The sequence below is a fragment of the Moschus berezovskii genome, chromosome X (genome assembly GCF_049115385.1).
Source record: "Moschus berezovskii isolate FMDL1 chromosome X, NW_MosBer_1.0, whole genome shotgun sequence".
In the NCBI taxonomy this organism is placed as follows: Eukaryota; Metazoa; Chordata; class Mammalia; order Artiodactyla; family Moschidae; genus Moschus; species Moschus berezovskii.
Window position 1 is genome coordinate 43,712,434 of NC_142488.1, and position 22,223 is coordinate 43,734,656.

The 22,223-nt window shown below is 39.7% G+C and overlaps 1 pseudogene; it reads right to left on the bottom strand.

The window, feature by feature from the left end:
- Positions 1–8,146: 8,146 nt before the first annotated feature.
- Positions 8,147–9,309, bottom strand: LOC129534893 (phenylalanine-4-hydroxylase pseudogene; annotated as a pseudogene).
- Positions 9,310–22,223: the final 12,914 nt, after the last annotated feature.

Genomic DNA, 22,223 nt, shown 5'->3' on the forward strand with positions numbered 1-22,223 from the left:
TACAGGTCATAGTGCAGGGAGGAAGAACAAGAAGGTTGGGCAGAAGAATCCTTGAGTTGAATATATAGAGCTCAGAGTCCAGGGATATCAAAGCCAACTGGAGTTCACAATGTAGAGATGAGATGTATACAGACAAAAAACTCAGAAGAGCTGTGGAGGGCCTCCCTTAAGTATTTAGTAGAGTACTGATCAGACTTCTCTGGTAGCTCAGACAGTAAAGAATCCTCCTGCAATGCGGGAGATCTGGGTTGGGAAGATCCCCTGGAGGAGGTCATGGCAACACACTCCAGTATCCTTTCCTGGAGAAGCCTTGTGGGCTGCAGTCCATGGAGTCACAAAGAGTTGGACACAACTGAGCGACTAAGCACAGAACAGCACAGAGTACTGATCAGCATATGTGTAAGGAAACTGCACAAGGCTGGGAAGGGGAGAAAACCATCCCAAAGGTTTAGAGGGAGCATGTCAGTATGGCCAAGTGGTCTAAGGCACTAGACTCAAGCTTCTATTTCCCCAAAGGTTTAGAGGAAAGAGTGTCCAGTAGCACACAGGGCAGGAGTAATTAATAGTGCCTATTCCTACCAGTTTGGAAATGGGACTGGGGATGGGCAGAGCTATAAGGAGTGAGAAAGAGACATTATAAAAGGTCATGAGGAAAGTTTTGGAGGTGACAGATATGTTCATTACCTTGATTGTGAAGATGGCTTCACAGCTATACATATATGCAAAAATTTATCAAATTGTTAGACTTTATTTTTTGGGCTCCAAAATCACTGCAGATGCGGATTGCAGCCAGGAAATTAAAAGACGCTTACTCCTTGGAAGGAAAGTTATGACCAACCTATATAGCATATTAAAAAGCAAAGACATCACTGTGCCAACAAAGGTCCATCTAGTCAAGGCTATGGTTTTTCCAGTGGTCATGTATGGATGTGAGAGTTGGACTGTGAAGAAAGCTGATCGCCGAAGAATTGATGCTTTTGAACTGTGGTGCTGGAGAAGACTCTTGAGAGTTCCTTGGACTGCAAGGAGATCCAATCAGTCCATTCTAAAGGAGATCAATCCTGGGTGTTCATTGGAAGGACTGATGCTAAAACTGAAACTCCAATACTTTGGCCACCTCATTAGACGAGTTGACTCACTGGAAAAGACTCTGATGCTAGGAGGGATTGGGGGTGGGAAGAGAAGGGGATGACAGAGAATGAGATGGCTGGATGGCATCACCAACTCGATGGACATGAATTTGAGTGAACTCCGGGAGTTGGTGATGGACAGGGAGGCCTGGCGTGCTGTGATTCATGGCGTTGCAAAGAGTCGGACACGACTGAGTGACAGTTCACTGAACTGAACTGAACTGATACTTTAAATATGTGCAAAGGGAGTGGAGGGAGGCTCAGGAGGAAAGGAATATATACAGTTATGACTGAGTCACATTGTTGTATAGCAGAAACCAACACAAAATTATAAAGCAATTTGCCACCAATTAAAAAAGAAAAAAATGTGCAGAATATTTTATGCTCATTATACTTCAATGAAGCTATTAAGAATATAGCAATTATATGGTAAAAGTATGGATCCTCTATAGATAATTGTTTTTCTTTAAATCAATTATTTATGATAAACAGTTCACATAGATGGCTATTCATTCATTAATTTTAAAGATTTTTAATTCAAATGCAAGCAACTCACTACATTTAAAAAAATTTAACATCCAACTGGTAGCAAAAAGAAAAACAAAAAATTACATGGCAAAATAAAATATGGGCAGTGAGACAAGAATAAGCTGGAAGGAAAATGAAAGGTGGGCTCTTTCTGTCCCAGAGAAAACCTTAGGGTGGAAAGAGCTACTCCTTAACGAGCATCTTTGGGAATGGGAGAGGCATAAAAATCTGACTTAAGCTGGGTCAGCACTGAAAAAAATATAAATGTTTTTCACAGATTTTCCCTTTTATGTGAATGGATAGCCCAACTTTATAGAAAAGCAGATTGAGAAGCCTGGCTAATTCCCCAAGTCACAAGCAGAGAAGGGGAAAAGGAAAAATTAAAACTGCATAGATATCCAATTTACTTTGGTGGGCAAAATATTTGAACTCATCTGAAACTGCCTCATCTTGGAATGAGTCGGACTCACAAGAGTGGAGGGAGGTCTACAAACACATCTAAAGGACAAAGATTGCCTCGGAATTGTCAGTGACTATATTGACATACTTTTTAGGTGGGAGTAGATGGAGTATGAGGCAGCATTGGAATCAAGTAGAATATAATTGGAATTATAATAATTTTCCCAATGGTGTCACTGTAATCTATAGTCACTTCAGGTTTGAGTAAGGGGACAGAGGTATGTGTGTGTGTTTTGGCAATGCCATGTTAGCTATTTTTCTTTCATTTTTTTATAGTGTTTTCCCACATAGGGCTCATAGCCCTTTGTAATGTTGAGGTCCATTCTTTTGTGTTTCTTGAAAATCCAGTGGTGGAAAGTTTTGATTTTTATTCTTCCAATGGCTCTATCCAGTGCCCACTAAGTTTTTGGTCTTGCTTAGGCTACTCTTAAAAGTCTGACCACAGGCACAGACACCAGATAAAGGATGGTAGTTGTCTGTGAGAAACAGTGTGACTGGAAACAAAGCACAGTTTCAGGAATTCTCTAGGAGACCTCAGTATTATTTTACTTGCTTTTATTCCCTGAATGATAATGAGATCAAAACTCAAAATGATTATCAGAGATAATTTTATATTGGGGCAAATCAAGAAGAAAAGGTTGATCAACATTGGGCTGGTCAATTTGAATCAACATTTATTAAAGCCTGATATATGCAAAGATGTGGTAGGCATTGTTGGAGATATACAGGTGGGAAAGACTCAGCCTTGTTTCAAGAAGTTAGTAACCTAACGGAAATCATTCATACAAAAAGCTAGTAGAAAGCTTAAAAGACAAAAGTAGTAAAATCATCTACATCTACAATACCCAATTAAGGGGAACACAAACAATTAGATGTAAAATATGATATCGAAAAGAGTAAACATGAGGGGAAGAGAATGCAAATGCAGGGTTGTTAAAATGCATTTGAAATAAAGAGATCAGCAACTTGAAATAAACATATATAGAGAGATATTGCTACATAAAAACTTCATGGTAACCACAAACCAAAAGCCCGTAATAGATGCACACACAAAAACAATAAAAGAATACAAATAGAACAGTAAAGACAATCATCAAATCATGAGAGAAAGAACAAAAGAAGAAAGAAACAAAAAAGACCACAAAACAATGCCCTTAAAATTAACAGGATTGCAATAACATGTGTGTGCTCAGTCACTCAGTCATGTTTGACTTTTTGCAACCCTATGAACTGTAGCCTGCCAGGCTCCTCTGCCCATGAAATTTTCCAGACAAGAATACTGGAGTGGGTTGCCATCTTCTACTCCAGGGGGTCTTCCTGACCCAGGGATTAAACCCACATCTCTTGCATCTCCTTCATTGGCAGACAGATTCTTTACCACTGCACCACCTGTGAAGCCCATAATAAGAACATCAGTTCAGTTCAGTTCAGTCGCTCAGTCGTGTCCGACTCTCCGCGACCCCATGAATCACAGCACGCCAGGCCTCCCTGTCCATCACCAACTCCCGGAGTTCACTCAAACTCATGTCCACAGAGTCGGTGATGCCATCCAGCCATCTCATTCTCTGTCGTCCCCTTCTCCTCCCGCCCCCAACCTTTCCCAGCATCAGAGTCTTTTCCAGTGAGTCAACTCGTCGCATGAGGTGGCCAAAGTATTGCAGTTTCAGCTTTAGCATCAGTCCCTCCAATGAACACCCAGGATTGATCTCCTTTAGAATGGACTGGTTGGATCTCCTTGCAGTCCAAGGGACTCTCAAGAGTCTTCTCCAACACCACAGTTCAAAAGCATCAATTCTTCGGCGATCAGCTTTCTTCACAGTCCAACTCTCACATCCATACATGACCACGGGAAAAACCATTGTCTTGACTAGACGGACCTTGGTTGGCAAAGTAATGTCTCTGCTTTTTAATATACTATCAAGGTTGGTCATAACTTTCCTTCCAAGGAGCAAGTGTCTTTTAATTTCATGGCTGCAATCAGTATCTGCAGTGATTTTGGAGTCCAAAAAAATAAAGTCTGACACTGTTTCCACTGTTTTTCCATCTATTTCCCATGAAGTGATGGGACCAGATGCCATGATCTTTGTTTTCTGGATGTTGAGCTTCAAGCCAACCTTTTCACTCTCCTTTTTCACTTTCATCAAGAGGCTTTTGAGTTCCTCTTCACTTTCTGCCATAAGGGTAGTGTCATCTGCATATCTGAGGTTATTGATATTTCTCCCAGCAACCTTGATTCCAGCCTATGCTTCTTCCAGCCCAGCGTTCCTCATGATGTACTCTGCGTATAAGTTAAATAAGCAAGGTGACAATATACAACCTTGACGTACACCTTTTCCTATTTGGAACCAGTCTGTTGTTCCATGTCCAGTTCTAACTGTTGCTTCCTGACCTGCATACAGGTTTCTCAAGAGGCAGGTCAGGTGGTCTGGGATTCCCATCTCTTTCAGAATGTTCCACAGACATGTCAACAATTACCTTAAATGTAAATGGAATAAGTGCTCCTATCAAAAGACACAGAGTAGCTGAATGGATAAAAAAATAACTCATCTCTGCTGCTTACAAGAGACTTATTTCAGATATAAAGACACATATAGACTGAAAGTGAGGGGATGGAAAAAGGCATTCCACGCAAATAGAAATCAAAAGAAAGCCTAGGAAGCAATACTTAGACAAAATAGACTTTAAATAAAGACTGTTACAAGAGATGAGGGAGGGCATTACATAATGATCAAGGGATCAATCCAAGAAGAATACATAACAATTGTAAATATATATGTACCCAACATAGGAGCACCTAAATGCATAAAGCAAATATTAATGGATATAAAAGGAAAAATTGACAGCAACACAATAATAGTAGGGACTTTAACACTCCCACTTTGTGGGGAGATCATCCAGACAAAAAAATCAATAAGGAAACACTGGCCTTAAATGACATATTAGATCAAATAAACTTTATATATATATATATATATATATATATATATATATATGTGTAAAGAACATTCCATCTGAAAGCAGCACAATACAACTTCAAGTACTCATGGAACATTCTCCAGGATAGATCACATGGTAGTCCACAAAAGAGTCTCAGTAAATTTAAGAAGACCACCTGACCTGCCTCTTGAGAAATCTGTATGGAGGTCAAGAAGCAGCAGTTAGAACTGGACATGGAACAGCAGACTGGTTCCAAATAGGAAAAGGAGTACGTCAAGGTTGTATATTGTCACCCTGCTTATTTAAGTTATATGCAGAGTACATCATGAGAAATGCTAGGCTGGAGGAAGCACAAGCTGGAATCAAGATTGCTGGGAGAAATATCAATAACCTCAGATATGCAGATGACACCACCCTTATGGCAGAAAGTGAAGAGGAACTCAAAAGCCTCTTGATGAAAGTGAAAGAGGAGAGTGAAAAGGTTGGCTTGAAGCTCAAAATTCAGAAAACAAAGATCATGGCATCTGGTCCCATCACTTCATGGGAAATAGATGGGGAAACAGTGGAAACAGTGTCGGACTTAATTTTTTTGGGCTCCAAAGTCACTGCGGATGCTGATTGCAGCCATGAAATCAAAAGACGCTTACTCCTTGGAAGGAAAGTTATGACAAACCTAGACAGCATATTAAAAAGCAGAGACATTACTTTGCCAACAAAGGTCCATCTAGTCAAGGCAATGGTTTTTCCCGTGGTCATGTATGGATGTGAGAGTTGGACTGTGAAGAAAGCTGATCGCTGAAGAACTGATGCTTTTGAACTGTGGTGCTGGAGAAGACTCTTGAGAGTCCCTTGGACTGCAAGGAGATCCAACCAGTCCATTCTAGAGGAGATCAATCCTGGGTGTTCATTGGAAGGACTGATGCTAAAGCTGAAACTGCAATACTTTGGCCACCTCATGAGATGAGTTGACTCACTGGAAAAGACTCTGATGCTGGGAGGGATTGGGGGCGGGAGGAGTAGGGGACAACAGGGAATGAGATGGCTGGATGGCATCACCGACTTGATGGACATGAGTTTGAGTGAACTCCGGGAGTTGGTGATGGACAGGGAGGCCTGGCGTGCTGTGATTCATGGGGTCGCAAACAGTCGGACACGACTGAGCGACTGAACTGAACTGAAGAGAGAAGTTTGCCTCTGGATACAAGAAAAGTCTCAGATAAAAAACTTAGCCTATTTCATAAAGGAAACAGAAAAAAAAAAGTCCAGTTAGTAGAAGAAAAGAAATAGCAAATATCAGAGTAGATATAAGTAAATTAGAGACAAAAACAATAGAAAAGTTTAATGAAATTAAGAGCTGGCTCTTTGAAAAGACAAACAAAATTGATAAAGCATTAGCTAGATGCATCAAAAAAGAAATAAAAGGAAAGAAAGAGGGCTCTGATCAATTAAATCAGAAATGAAAAAGAAGTTACAGCCAACACCACAGAAATACGAACTGTCATAAGACACTACTGTGAACAACTATATGCCAATGAAATAAACAACCTAGAAGAAATGGACAAATTCCTAATAATATACAATCTCCCAAGACGGAACCAGGAAGAAGTAGAAAATATGAACAGAGGCATTCCTAGTAATGAAATTGAAACAAATAACTTTTTAAAAACTCCAAACAAATAAATGTCCAGGACCAGGTAGCTTCACAGGTGGTGAATTTTACCAAACATTTAGAGAAAAATTAATACCTACCCTTCTCAATCTCTTCAAAAAGTTTCAGAGGAAGGAATGCTTCTGAAATCATTTTACAAGGCCAGAATCACCCTGATACCAAAACCAGACAAAATCACAAGACAAGAAAATTACAGGCCTATATCACTAATGAACTTAGATACAAAAATCCTCAATAGAATATTAGCAAACTGAATCCAACAATACGTGAAAATAATCATATACCATGATCAAGTAAGGTTTATCCCAGGGATGCAAGGATTTTTCAATATCCACAAATCAATGTGATATACCACATTAACCAATGTGAGAATAAAATCCATATGATCATCTCAATAGATACAGAGAAACTTTTTGACAAAATTCAACATTCATTCATTTATTTATTCATTTATGATAAGAAAAAGTCTCCAGAAAATGGGGATAGAGGTAGCATACTTCAACGTAATAAAGGTCATATATGACAAATCCATAGTTTCACATCATACTCAATGGTAAAGACATGAAAGCATTCGTTCTAAGATCAGGAACAAAACAAGAATGCTCCCTCTTGTTACTTTTATTCAACATAATATTGGAAGTCCTAGTCACAGCAATTGGACAAGAAAAGGAAATACAAGGAATCTACATTGGTAGGGAAGGAGTTAAATTGTCACTGTTTGGAGATAACATAATATTATATCTAGAAAATCCTAAAGATGCCACCAGAAAACTGCTAGAGCTCATCAATAAGTCTGGTATGGTAAAGTTGCAGGATACGAAATTGATATATGGGAATCTGTTGCATTTCTTTTTTATATATATATTACATTATGAACTTTAATATTTGTATTTATTTTAATAGGCTTCTGAATTAAAGAAAATCTACATAGGCAAAACAACAAAGCAGTAAGTAGAATCATAGTTCTCTGAAACAGAAAATGACTTTTGTAGGTTAAAATTTATATTAAATCCAGAAATTCAATTCTGATAGGCTTGTGTTTCACAATGAGGGATATATGTCCCTTTAGGAATACTCTACAGCAAATAATGAAAGTATTTAGGAAGGCTGAATAAAACAGGTCCCAAATTTTCATTAACTTTGATGAAATGTGACAGGTTATTGATTTTTAATTCAATTAAGAGTATGAGATTATCATCTCTAAATCATAGATGACCCCAAAAGATCCACCATTATGCTTTTGGGTATTACTAATATGCTGTCATTTCAAATGATTTTATTTGTTGACCCGCCATCTTGCTCTCGAAAGCATTTAAGGCTGTCATTTTGAATTAAGGCTTGTTTTTTACACTTTTTAAGATGAAATAAAAGAAGTAGGTGGATTTCCATCGAGAGATTCTCAGTTTGGGTTCTGTCCGTGACTTCACTTTAATTTCTGCAGGGCACTGCACAGGATTTCAACTTCACTACTGATGGAGTCAGCCAAAATCTTAAGTTGCTGGGTGTTGTCCAAGACCTCAATCCGTTGAGTGTATGGGTCATAACGAACTGAGAAGGGCCGTGGGATTGTGGCAGCAAAGTTCCTCACTTACTCCTTGGCATCATTAAAACTCTCAGCCACATAATACAGAGGCTGGAACTCTGTGATCATATACTCCTGGAGAGCAGTCTTCTCCAGTTCCAGAGGAAGGAGCTTCGGCTTGCCTGATAGGCAATACTGTAATTTACCAAAGGATGACAGGAGCCCAGCACCATATGCCTTTATGGAGTCTCCTTGCTTGCAGAGCCCAAACCCCACAGTAAACCAGTAAATCGTTGCAAGTTTATCAACGTATTCATCAGGGGCACCCAGGGAAGCAAGGCCGATCTCCTGAGAAAACTGGGCAAAGCTGCGATCCGAAAACAAAGGCACATGTCCCAAGAGCTCATGGCATATGTCAGGCTCTGGTGTATACATGGGCTTAGACCCATGTCTGATGTACTGAGTGCAGTGGAAGACTCGGAAAGACAGGCCACCCAAGAAATCCCGAGAAGAGAGCAGGCCAGCCACCGGTCGAAGGCGGAAACCAGTGCAACTCTGCAGAAACTGAGAAACCTCTTCGAGCTGGGTAATGTTATCTTCATGGAAGCCGCAATACTTTTCCAGAAGGGGGAAAATGTGGTTGTGCTCAGAGCAAGCATGGGTCTTATACAAGGACTTCAGGGTCCTGAACACCGTCCCCCATGTTTTCTTTTCTTCCTCCATGTATTCCACTCGAGGAATGGGCTGCCCGTGTTGTAGGCAACGTCAGCGAATTGCTTCTGTCTTGCTCGGTATACAGGATCTTTAAATCCCGGGTGATCTACATCCAGTTCAGCTCCATAGCTGAGAATCTGATTGGCAAAGTTGTCGAGTTCCTGAATGGTTCTTTGAAACCAGGGCACTCTGTCTTTCTTCTTATCCCGGGAAAGCTCGTGCACAGTGGCACCAATGTCATATCTAAAGATCTTGATGATGTTTTCCAGGGCCTTCAATATAGCTCGTTTCCTGTGCAAAGTCGCTGAGTTTCCTGCCAAGGCTGCACTCTCCAGGACTAGAGCTGACATGCTGGCTCCTAGCGCGGGCCTTCTCTACAGTTATGGGCCATCAGCCGCAGGGAGATTTGCAAACAGCACCGCATTTCTATATACTAACAACAAATGGTGAGAAAGAAAATAAGAAAACAACCCCATTTATAAGTACATCAAAAAGAATAAAACACCTAGGAGCAAACCTACCTAATGAGGTAAAATGCCTGTACTAGGAAAACTATAAGACACTGATGGGGACTTCCCCGGTGGTTGAATGGTTAAGATTCTGTGCACGGTGTGTGGGTTCAGTGCCTGGTGGGAGAACTAAGATCCCACAGAAAAAAAAGACATTGATGAAAGAACTTGACGACGACACAAACAGATGGAAAGACACATCATTCTCCTGGTTGGAAGAATTAATACTGTTAAAATGACCATATTACCCAAGGCAATCTACAAATTCAAGGCAATCTCTTTCAAATACCCAGGGCATTTTTCACAGAACCAGAACAAATAATTGCAAAGTTTGTATGGAAAAACAAAAGACCCCAGATAGCCAAAACTATCTTGAGAAAGAACAGAGCTGACAATAACACACTCCTTGGTTTCAGACTATACTTCAAAGCTACAGTAATCAAAACAGTATAGTACTGGCACAAAAAACAAACACATAGCTCAATAGAATAGACTATAGAGCCCAGAAATAAATCCATGATCTTATGGTCAGTTAAACTACAATGAAAGATGCAAGGATACATAGTGGAGAAAAGAGTATCTCAAATAAGTGGTGCTGGGAAAACTGACCAGTTACATGTAAAAGAAAGAAATTAGAACATTCTCTAACACTATATACAAAAATAAACTCAAAGTAGATTAAAAGGTAAGACCAAAAACCATAAAACTTCTAGAAGAAAACATAGGCAGAACACTGTTTTACATAAATTGTAGCAATGCTTTTTCTTTGTCTATGCCCTAAAGCAAGGGAAATAAAAGGAAAAATAAACAAACGGGATCTAATTAATCTGAAAAGCTTTTGCACAGCAAAGGAAATCATCCACAAAATGAATATTTACTGAATGGGGGAAAATATTTGCAAATGATATGACCAATAAGGAGTTAACATCTAAAATATATAAGCCATTCATACAACTCAACATTAAAAAAACAAACAGCCCAATTAAAAAATGGGACAGAAAACCTGAATTCTTTTTCCAAAGAAGACAAGACAGATGGCTAATAGGAACATGAAAAAGATGCTTAGTATCTCTCATCTCTGATGAGAAGAATGCAAATTAAAACAACGAGATATCACCTCACACTTGTTAGAATAGCTATTATCAAAAAGAATGCAAATAACTAACATTGGCAAGAATGTGGAGAAAGGGGAACCCCAGTACACTGTTTATGGGAATGTAAATTGGTACAGCAACTGTGGAAAACAACATAGAGGTTTCTCAAAAAACTAAAAATAGAACTACCATAAGATTCAGCAATTTAACTCCTGAGTATATATATCCAAAGAAAACAAAAACATTAATTTACAAAGATTCATGCATCTCCATATTCACAACAGAACTATTTACAATTGCCAAGGCATGGAAGCAATCCAAGTGTCCATCAGATTAATGGATATAGAAGATGTGGTGTATGTATAGTAGAATACTATTCAGCCATTAAAAAAGAATAAAATGTTGCTATTTGCTACCACATGAATGCACTCTGGAGGTTATTGTGCTAAGTGAAATAAGTCAGATAGAGAAAGACAAATACTGTATGATATCACTTATATGTGGAATCTAAAAAATAACACAAACTAATGAATATAACAAAAAAGAAAAACAGACTCACAGATATAGAGAACAAATTAACGGTTACCAATGGGGAGAGGGAATGGGGGAAGGACAATATAGGGATACAAGGTTAACAGGAACAAACTACTATGCTTAAAACAAATAAGCTGCAAGGATACAACACAGGGAATACAGACATTTATAATAACTATAAATGGAATATAACCTTTAAAAATTTTGAATTGTAGATCTTCATAGAACTGGTCAATTTCTGCTCCTTTGGCATCAGTGGTTGGGGCACAGACTTGGATCACTGCGATGTTGAATTGTTTGCCTTGAAAACAAACCGATATCATTCTGTCACTTTTGAGGTTACACCCAAGTACTGCATTTCGGACTCTTTTGTTGGCTATGAGGGCTACTCCATTTCTTCTATGGTATTCTTGCCCACTGTAGTAGATATTCTTTGCAGCCAAAGATGGAGAAGAAGCTCTATACCGTCAGCAAAAACAAGACTGGGAGCTGACTGTGGCTCAGATCATGAACTCCTTATTGTCAAATTTAGACTTAAATTGAAGAAAGTAGGGAAAACCACTGGACCATTCAGGTATGACCTAAATCAAATCCCTAAAGATTATACAGTGGAAGTGAGAAATAGATTTAAGGGACTAGATCTGATAGAGTGCTTGATGAACTATGGACAGAGGTTTGTGATATTATACAGGAGACAGGGAGAAAGACTATCCCCAAGAAAAAGAAATGCAAAAAAGCAAAATGGCTGTCTGAGGAGGCCTTACAAAGAGCTGTGAAAAGAAGAGAAGTGAAAAGCAAAGGAGAAAAGGAAAGATATAAGCATATGAATGCAGAGTTCCAAAGAACAGCAAGGAGAGATAAGAAAGCCTTCCTCAGGGATCACTGCAAAGAAATAGAGGAAAACAAGAGAATGGAAAAGACTAGAGATCTCTTCAAGAAAATTAGAGATACCAAGGGAACATCTCATGCAAAGATGGGCTCGATAAAGGACAGAAAAGGTAGGGACCTAACAGAAGCAGAAGATATTAAGAAGAAGTGGCAAGAATACACAGAAGAACTATACAAAAAAGATCTTCATGATGCAGATAATCACCATGGTGTGATCACTAACCTAGAGCCAGACATCCTGGAATGTGAAGTCAAATGGACCTTAGGAAGCATCACTACGAACAAAGCTAGTGGAGGTGATGGAATTCCAATTGAGCTATTTCAAATCCTGAAAGATGATGCTGTGAAAGTGCTGCTCTAAATATGCCAGCAAATTTGGAAAACTCAGCAGTGGCCATAGGACTGGAAAAGGTCAGTTTTCATTCCAATCCCTAAGAAAGGGAATGTCAAAGAATGCTCAAACTACGACGCAATTGCACTCATCTCACACGCTGAAAATTCTCCAAGCCAGGCTTCAAAAATACGTGAACCGTGAACTTCCAGATGGTCAAGCTGGTTTTAGAAAAGGCAGAGGAACCAGAGATCAAATTGCCAACATCTGCTGGATCATGGAGAAAGCAAGAGAGTTCCAGAAAAACATCTATTTCTGCTTCATTGACTATGCCAAAGCCTTTGCCTGTGTGGATCACAATAAACTGTGGAACATTCTGAAAGAGATGGGAATCCCAGACCACCTGACCTGCCTCTTGAGAAACCTGTATGCAGGTCAGGAAGCAACAGTTAGAACTGGACATGGAACAACAGACTGGTTCCAAATAGGAAAAGGAGTACGTCAAGGCTGTATATTGTCACCCTGCTTATTTAACTTACATGCAGAGTACATCATGAGAAACGATGGGCTGGAGGAAGCACAAGCTGGAATCAAGATTGCTGGGAGAAATATCAATAACCTCAGATATGCAGATGACATCACCTTTATGGCAGAAAGTGAAGAAGAACTAAAGAGCCTCTTGATGAAAGTGAAAGAGGAGAGTGAAAAGGTTGGCTTGAAGCTCAACATTCAGAAAGCTAAGATCATGGCATCTGGTCCCATCATGGCAAACAGATGGGGAAACAATGGAAACAGTGGATGACTTTATTTTTGGGGGCTCCAAAATCACTACAAGATGGTGAATACAGCCATGAAATTAAAAGATGCTTACTCTTCGAAGAAAAGTTATGACCAACCTAGACAGCATATTAAAAAGCAGAGACATTACTTTGCCAACAAAGGTCTGTCTGGTCAAGGCTGTGGTTTTTCCAGAAGTCATGTATGGATGTGAGAGTTGGACTATAAAGAAAGCTAAGCACCAAAGAATTGATGTTTTTGAACTGTGGTGTTGGAGAAGACTCTTGAGTTCCCTTGGACTGCAAGGAGATCCAACCAGTCCATCCTACAGGAAATCAGTCCTGAATATTCATTGGAAGGACTGATGCTGAAGCTGAAACTCCAATACTTTGGACATCTGATGCGAGGAGCTGATTCATTTGAAAAGACCCTGATGCTGGGAAAGATTGAAGGGAGGAGGAGAAGGGGATGACAGAGGATGAGATGGTTGGATGGCATCACCGACTCAATGGACATGAGTTTGAGTAAACTCCAGGAGTTGGTGCTGGACAGAGAGGCCTGGCATGTTGCAGTCCATGGGTTCGCAAAGAGTCGGACACCACTGAGTGACTGAACTGAACTGTAGTAGTTATAATGGTCATCTGAATTAAATTTGTCCATTCTGTTCATTTTAGTTCCCTGATTCCTCAGATGTCAATGTTTACTCTTGCCATATCCTGCTTGACCATGTCCAACTTACCTTGATTCATGGACCTAACATTCTAGGTTCCTATGCAATACTGTTCTTGACAGCAACAGATTTTACTTTCATCACCAGACACATCCCGAACTGAGTGTCGTTTCTACTTTGCTGCTTCTTTCTTTCTGGAGCTATTGGTAATTGCCCTCCACTCTTCCCCAGTAGCACAGTTGACACCTTCTGACCTGAGAGGGAGCTCATCTTTCGGTGTCATATCTTTTTGCCTTTTTATATAGTTCATGGGGTTCTCGCAGTAAGTATACTTGAATGGTTTGCCATTCTCTACTCCAGCAGACCGCGTTTTGTAAGAACTCTCCACTATGACCCGTTTGTCTCAGGTGGCCCTTTGTGGCGTGGCTCATAATTTCACTGAGTTACGCAAGCCCCTTTGCCACGACACGGCAGTGATCCATGAAGGGGACTATGTTGTATACTTGAAACTTAATATTGTACATCAACAATACCTCAATTTTTAAAAGTCAGAAGCCTATTAAAGAGGAAATGACCAGTAGACAAATGGCTGGAAAACAAAACACCCTAAAAATTGAAACCTAAGAGTGGGTTGGAAGATTTAAGCTGGGCAAGAATTTGGGGTTCTCCCCATGTCTTGCAGGATTAGGCAAATTACTTTAAATTAGTCTCTAGGGCCAATATCACAGATAGCCAAAGTCACAAAATAGCTTCAAGAACAGACGCCAGTCTAAATCCTGATGGAAGTATGTTGTGGCAGATTATTAAAAATCACATCTTCCTGTGTACATGCTCCTTTGCATTGTGACTTTGGTGCTTTTCCCTTCAAGAGGTGACATTTCTTTCCTCTCCCCTTGAATATGGGCTAATCCTATGACATGTTTTGATCGATAGAATGGTAAAATTTACATCCATGACTGAGGCTTGTCCAATGTGATGTCAGTTCAGTTCAGTCGCTCAGTTGTGTCCGACTCTTTGTGACCCCATGAATCGCAGCACGCCAGGCCTCCCTGTCCATCATCAACTCCCAGAGTTCACTCAAACTCATGTCCATCAAGTCGGTGATGCCATCCAGCCATCTCATCCTCTGTCATCCCCTTCTCCTCTTGCCCCCAATCCCTCCCAGCATCAGGGGCTTTTCCAATGAGTCAACTCTTCGCGTAAGGTGGCAGGTCTTCCTGAATCCATGAAAAAAAAAAAATTGTTCATCCATTCAATCACTCTAAGATGTCACTTCCTCTGCTATCCTGCACTGCCAAGCATTTGCTGTCCCTCTTGCTTCTAAGTGGGGCCTTGTAATTAGTTCTCATTACTGGAAGTGCACAGGAGGGTCACTTTTGGGTGAGGCATCAAAAATTAAGAGGTAGCAGACCTTCTCTGTGTTCTCTCCACCTGTCCATAAAGCAGATGTCCCAGAGTAATGGTGAAGCCATGTGAAGATCTCTGGTTTTTGCCTGGAGTGGAGACCCTTGTCAGCTGGTATTATATGGCAATGTGAGCAAGAAATAAAAATGGATTGTGTCAATTCACTGAGATATCGGAATTATTTGTAAAAGCAGATCATATAACCAGTTGTGCTGGTAAATGTTTAGCAAATGAATGAACTGACTCCAGCACACCACTATGCGTAACTTACCCTGACTAATTTACTCTACCATTTCCAACCCAGGCTGGGTTCTTGAGAATCCAGCCAGTCTGTCACATGGAGCTACAGACTACATAAAGCTTGGGTCACCCCATCATAATGCCAACACTTGGTGACTACATGGGCCTGTGACTTAAGTATTTAGTTACTGCAATTTGAAGATTGTTTGATAAAGGAAATTCAACACTTCCTTAGCATCTGGCACACTGCCTTGCACATAGCAGGTATCAATAAATGTCTACTGAATCAAATTCTCAAAGCTAGTTCTTTACAAAATTCGTGCAGCACTCAAGCCTCATATTCATTTTTTAGTATTCTTCTCTCTTTTTTTTTTTGGCTGCACTGCATGGCACGTGGGATCTTAGTTCCCTGACCAAGGATGGCCCCTCCGGCCCCTGCAGTGGAATTGTGGAATTTTAACCACTGGACTGTGAAAGAAGTCCTGATTTTTTCGTATTATTCTTAACAATGAAGACTAGGAGTGTTCAGAATCCAAATAGTCAAATTAGCCTCTCTCTTGATTATATACATACATACATATATATATATATACACACACATATATGTGCACACATATATACATTGTAGCAGATATAACTATATATAATATATAGTTGATATATATACTAGAATTATATATAACAGATATAATTATATATAATTATTATATCATATATAACATATATTATACTGATTATAATTATGTGAAAGTAAAAGTCACTCAGTTGTGTCTGACTCTTTGTGACCCCATGGTTTGTACAGTCCATGGAATTCTCCAGGCCAGAATACTGGAGTAGGTAACCTTCCCTTTCTCCAGGGGATCTTCCCAACCCAGGGACTGACCCCAGGTCTCCCATATTGCTGGCGGATTCTTTACCAGCTGAGCCACAAGGGAAGCCCAAGAATACTGGAGTAGGTAGCCTATCCCATCTCCAGCGGATCCTCCCAACTAAGTTATATATTATAATTATATAGTATATATAATATTTTTATTTTCTCCACATTTATTATGTGTTAACAACATACTCAAAATTAGAGACTCAAAATTCACATCATTTTGAAACACTCATGTTTATTATCACTATTCTTTAAATTTGTTTTGCTAAAAGCAGATACATATCTTGGCTTACCAGCTAGATCTCAGTACTCTGTAAAATGAGGGCAATGTTCTCTATCTGTGAGTTGCTGGCATCTCTGTAACTTGAGAAGGTAGTATTTTTAAAAGGAAATTACAAAATATGCTTTAAAGATAATTTTCTAATTTTTTAGTTTCTTCCCAGCTAAGAGGTTGTTTTGAAAATTGGACCTTAAAATAAACAGAGAAACCATCTACCCTCCAGGTTGTCTTTTAATGGTCTAGGATTGTTGCTGTTTTTCCTTCACTAAGTTGTATCTGACTCTGCTACCCTACGGACTGCAGCACTCCAGGCTTCCCTGCCCTTCACTATCTCCCAAAGTTTGCTCAAACTCACGTCCACTGAGTTGGTGATGCTATCTAACCATCTCATCTTCGATCTCCCCCTTCTCCTTGTAGCATTGGGAAGTAGCCCAAAGACTTTAAACATATCTTAAGCATGCATGATGCAGAACAGAGGGCATGTTGATTGTCAAATTCCTGTGGAGGGATTTTTTTTTTTAGCTATAACTCTTTCCACAAGTGGCATTAGGATTTGGACTTTAAAACACTCCATATTTGCCCTTTCATTCAAGTGTTTTCTTAATGTGATGTGCAACTTAAGAAATGCATAACATCAACTAAGGCATGTATATTACAGGTCAAAAATTTTCAATTCTATGTTTAGTCTTGGGACTGATTAAAATGTGAATACTAATGAACCATGGGCTGTATGTAGATTCAGTCATTGAAAGGGGAGAGAAGGACATTTGTACAAGAGATCAAGCATAAGCCCAAATGGTAACTTTGACCAGAGGCCGTGTAAGCCACATAACAAACATCCCCCCACCAAAAAAAATCCTCTTACATTCCCAAACAGCATAAAGTGTAGCTTGTACAGTTTGTTCAAAAATGTTAACTTGAAATTTGAATCTGTGTTTGCTATCTTTTAAAAGTCTGAAAAAATGAATTTGAGGGTATTTTCTTACATTTCGGATCCAGAATCTAAAATATACAATACTATTACTAAAGAAAGAATTCTATTAACTTAATAACAGTCATGCTGTAGGAAAGGACAAAATGGGAATGAACTTTGCTTACTTCTTAATATGAGGACTCAGACTTAGACCAACTCCTTACATGTGAGCTGAGTTCAAGTGAGAAAAATCCATTTTGCCAAAAGGAGTAAATACCAAAGAAGAACTCATAAAACTGATGATTTTTTTAACTTCGACTCAACTGCCAAAAATGCAGGACATTTAAACTTGTTAAAGGCATTTTCAGGGCAAGGAGTAAAATTTGGGGCATATGAGCTAAGCCTTCCTTGGCTTATGGGTGAAAATCCTCTTTGGTGGCAACTATCATAATAGCTAGAGCTCACCAGGTCTGCTGGGTAAAAATTTCTGGGTTTATTTCCTCTGTACCCACAAAAGTCTTTGTTTAAATAGCAATTTGGAGTGGCAGCTTAAAAAATCGAGAATATTCAGCTTACTCCTTTTGGTCACATATTATATTTTACAAATGAAATGAATTATTTAGTTATTTATACCTTGATGACATGCTATCACTCTGTTTCCAGTTATTGGTCTTTTGAACTCAGTTATGTTTCCCATTTAGAGGCTAAAAAAGTATTCTCTACAAACAGACTTGCACCAAGCACTATGGTCCTTGTAGCATCCACCACAAGGCTACATGAAGGTCTTGAGCACCTTATAAGTCTTTAAAGCTTCTAGAACTAAACCAATCTGTACTATACAGACTCCTATTGTGTTCCATTACAAAGAAACAAAACGTATTACTGGGAGAAAGACCATATGCAAAGTGAGAGGACAAACTCTCTAAAATTGCAAGTTTCTGTATCATTTATGTGGATCAGGGATTGCTTAGAACTAAAAAAGTGTGATTTTAACAATAATATTACTGGTTGCAAGAATAATAAATGGCTTTTGCTTTGAAAAACTCATTTGGATATTAACACTGCTGTATTCCACAAACACTAAAGTCAAACATTTGGGAGATTGTTTTAAAATTTAATGCTGGATGATCTTTTGACCAAACATAGGATCAGAGCCACTCCCGCAAAAGGAGTATTCTGTTGAAGCCCGGGGACAGACTGTAGGGAAACAGGCTTTCCAGGAGCCTGGGAAGATGGATAAAGAGAATGTCTATGGAAACCTTCACACTCTGTATTTTCCTTTAAATGAGCATAGGGTCTTGCTGATGCTGAGTTTCCTCAAGAATCACTTGCCCATCTACCTTCCAGGTTGTCTTTTAATGGTCTAGGATTGTTGCTGTTTTTCCTTCACTAAGTTGTATCTGACTCTGCTACCCTACGGACTGCAGCACTCCAGGCTTCCCTGCCCTTCACTATCTCCCAAAGTTTGCTCAAACTCACGTCCACTGAGTTGGTGATGCTATCTAACCATCTCATCCTCGATCTCCCCCTTCTCCTCCTGCCTTCACTCTTTCCCAGCATCAGTGTCTTTTCCAGTGAGTCGACTCTTCACATCAAGTGGTCAAGGTATTGGAGCTTCAGCATCAGTCCTTCCAAAGAATATTCAGAGTTGATTTCCTTTAGGTTTGACTGGTTTGAGCTCCTTGCTGTCCAAGCGACTCTCAAGAGTCTTCTCCAGCATCACAATTCGAAAGCATCAATTCTTTGGGGGCATAGCCTTCTTTATGGTCCAACTCTTATATCTGTACATGATTACTGGAAAAACTGTAGTTTTGACCATACGGATCTTTGTTGGCAAAGTGTTGTCTCTGCTTTTCCTAGGATAGCTCTAAATATTTCCCTTTAAAAGCATAAACTCTTCTTCAATGGTACTGTTGTGTGGTTTATTAAAAATGAGTTTCTCAAGTCAAAAAAGAAATCAAACTAAACACTTCAATTTTGCAAGTTCAGTGTCACCTGTAGCTTCCAAGGGGTGCTGGGGTGGAGACTGGAAGGACAGAGTTACAAGATATCTGAACTGCCTTTGTCCTGTTTGGCAAACTTGCTTCCAAGATGATTCTTTGTTCTTCCCTAAATACAATAGGAGTTTAACCTAATCATAATGTGTGTGTGTCTGCATATACCCATGTACACTCAAACACATTTGGTTTCTTCCAACAGTTGCACTGAAATCTGCAACTGTCATTCAGAACCTTATGTGTGCAGCATGAATGAGGTCTAACATTTGAACATATGGCGAGATTTAGGGGAGAGAGCGATGGTGGGATCAATGTGAGGAAATAAATGTATCAGAAAAGCACAAGAATATTATACTGAATTCGACTTAAAGGAGGGTTCTGTTTTGAATAATGATGACCAACCAAACACACACATTATTTTTTTTTAGGTAATTAATTTATTTTTTATTGGAGGCAAATTATTTTACAATATTATATTGGTTGGTTTTGCCATACATTGACATGAATTCGCCCCGGGTTTATATAAGTTCCCCCTCCTGAACCCCCCTCCCACCTCCCTCCTCCCTTTATCCTCCCTCTGGGTCATCCCCGCATGCCAGCCCCGAGCATCCTATAACATGCATTGACCCTGAACTAGTGATTCGTTTCACATATGACAACATATGTGTTTCAATGCCATTCTCCCAAATCATCCCACCCTCACCCTCTCCCATAGAGTCCCAAAGACTGTTCTATACATCTGTGTCTCTTTTGCTGTCTCGTATACAGGGTTATCATTTGCATCTTTCTAAATTCCATATATATGTGTTAGTATACTGTATTGGTGTTTTTCTTTCTGGCTTACTTCATTCTGTATAATAGGCTCCAGTTTCATCCACCTCATTAGAACTGATTCAAATGTATTCTTTTTAATGGCTGAATAATACTCCATTGTGTATATGTACCAAAGCTTTCTTATCCATTCGTCTGCAGATGGACATCTAGGTTGCTTCCATGTCCTGGCTATTATAAACAGTGCTGCAGTGAACATTGGAGTACACGTGTCTCTTTCAATTCTGGTTTCCTCGGTGTGTATGCCCAGGAGTGCGATTGCTGGATCATATGGCAGTTCTATTTCCAATTTTTTGAGGAATCTCCACACTGTTCTCCATAGTGGCTGTACTAGTTTGCATTCCCACCAACAGTGTAAGAGGGTTCCTTTCTCTCCACATCCTCTCCAGCATTTATTGCATGTAGACTTTTGGATAGCAGCCATTCTGACTGGTGTGAAATGGTATCTCATTGTGGTTTTGATTTGCATCTCTCTGATGATGAGGGATGTTGAGCATTTTTTCATGTGTTTGTTAGCCATCTTTATGTCTTCTTTGGAGAAATGTCTGTTTAGTTCTTTGGCCCATTTTTTGATTGGGTCATTTATTTTTCTGGAATTGAGCTGCAGGAGCTGCTTGTATAATTTGGAGATTAATCCTTTATCAGTTGCTTCATTTGCTATTATTTTCTCCCATTCTGAAGGCTGTCTTTTCACCTTACTTATAGTTTCCTTTGCTGTGCAGAAGCTTTTGATTTTTATTAGGTCCCATTTGTTTATTTTTGCTTTTATTTCCAATATTCTGGGAGGTGGGTCATGGAGGATCCTGCTGTGATTTATGTCGGAGAGTGTTTTGCCTACGTTCTCCTCTAGGAGTTTTATAGTTTCTGGTCTTACATTTAGCTCTCTAATCCATTTTGAGTTTATTTTGGCAAACACACACATTATTACATCTGCCATAGAGCCATGAGAACAAAGAAAAGAGAGAGAAGACAACAGCAATAAAATGAAGGAAGGAGGATAACAAATTGATAAATGGTAACTGACTTAAGAGGCTCAATTCAGCTGTATTATAAGCCAGCAATGGGAAGGCCAAGAAATAATCCATTTTGCACCCCAGAATTTCCTAAGAGCTGAGTGATTTATGGTATATGTAGATGAGGTAGATCAGTTCAGTTCAGTCGTTCAGTCATGTCCGACTCTTTGCAACCCCATGAATCACAGCACTCCAGGCCTCCCTGTCCATCACCAACTCCCGGAGTTCACTCAAACTCATGTCCATCGAGTCGGTGATGCCATCCAGCCATCTTCATTCTCTGTCGTCCCCTTCTCCTCCCACCCCCAATCCTTCCCAGCATTAGAGTCTTTTTGAGTGAGTCAACTCATCGCATGAGGTGGCCAAAGTATTGCAATTTCAGCCTCAGCATCAGCCCTTCCAATGAACACCCAGGACTGATCTCCTTTAGAATGGACTGGTTGGATCTCCTTGCAATCCAAGGGACTCTCAAGAGTCTTCTCCAGCACCACAGTTCAGAAGCATCAATTCTTCAGCGATCAGCCTTCTCACAGCCCAACTCTCACATCCATATATGACCACTGGAAAAACCATAGCCTTGACTAGACGGACCTTGGTTGGCAAAGTCATGTCTCTGCTTTTTAATATACTATCAAGGTTGGTCATAACTTTCCTTCCAAGGAGTAAGCGTCTTTTAATTTCATGGATGCAATCAGCATCCACAGTGATTTTGGAGCCCAAAAAATAAAGTCTGACACTGTTTCCACTGTTTTTCCCATCTATTTCCCATGAAGTGATGGGACCATATGCCATGATCTTTGTTTTCTGAATATTGACCTTCAAGCCAACCTTTTCACTCTCCTCTTTCACCTTCATCAAGAGGCTTTTGTGTTCCTCTTCACTTTCTGCCATAAGGGTGGTGTCATC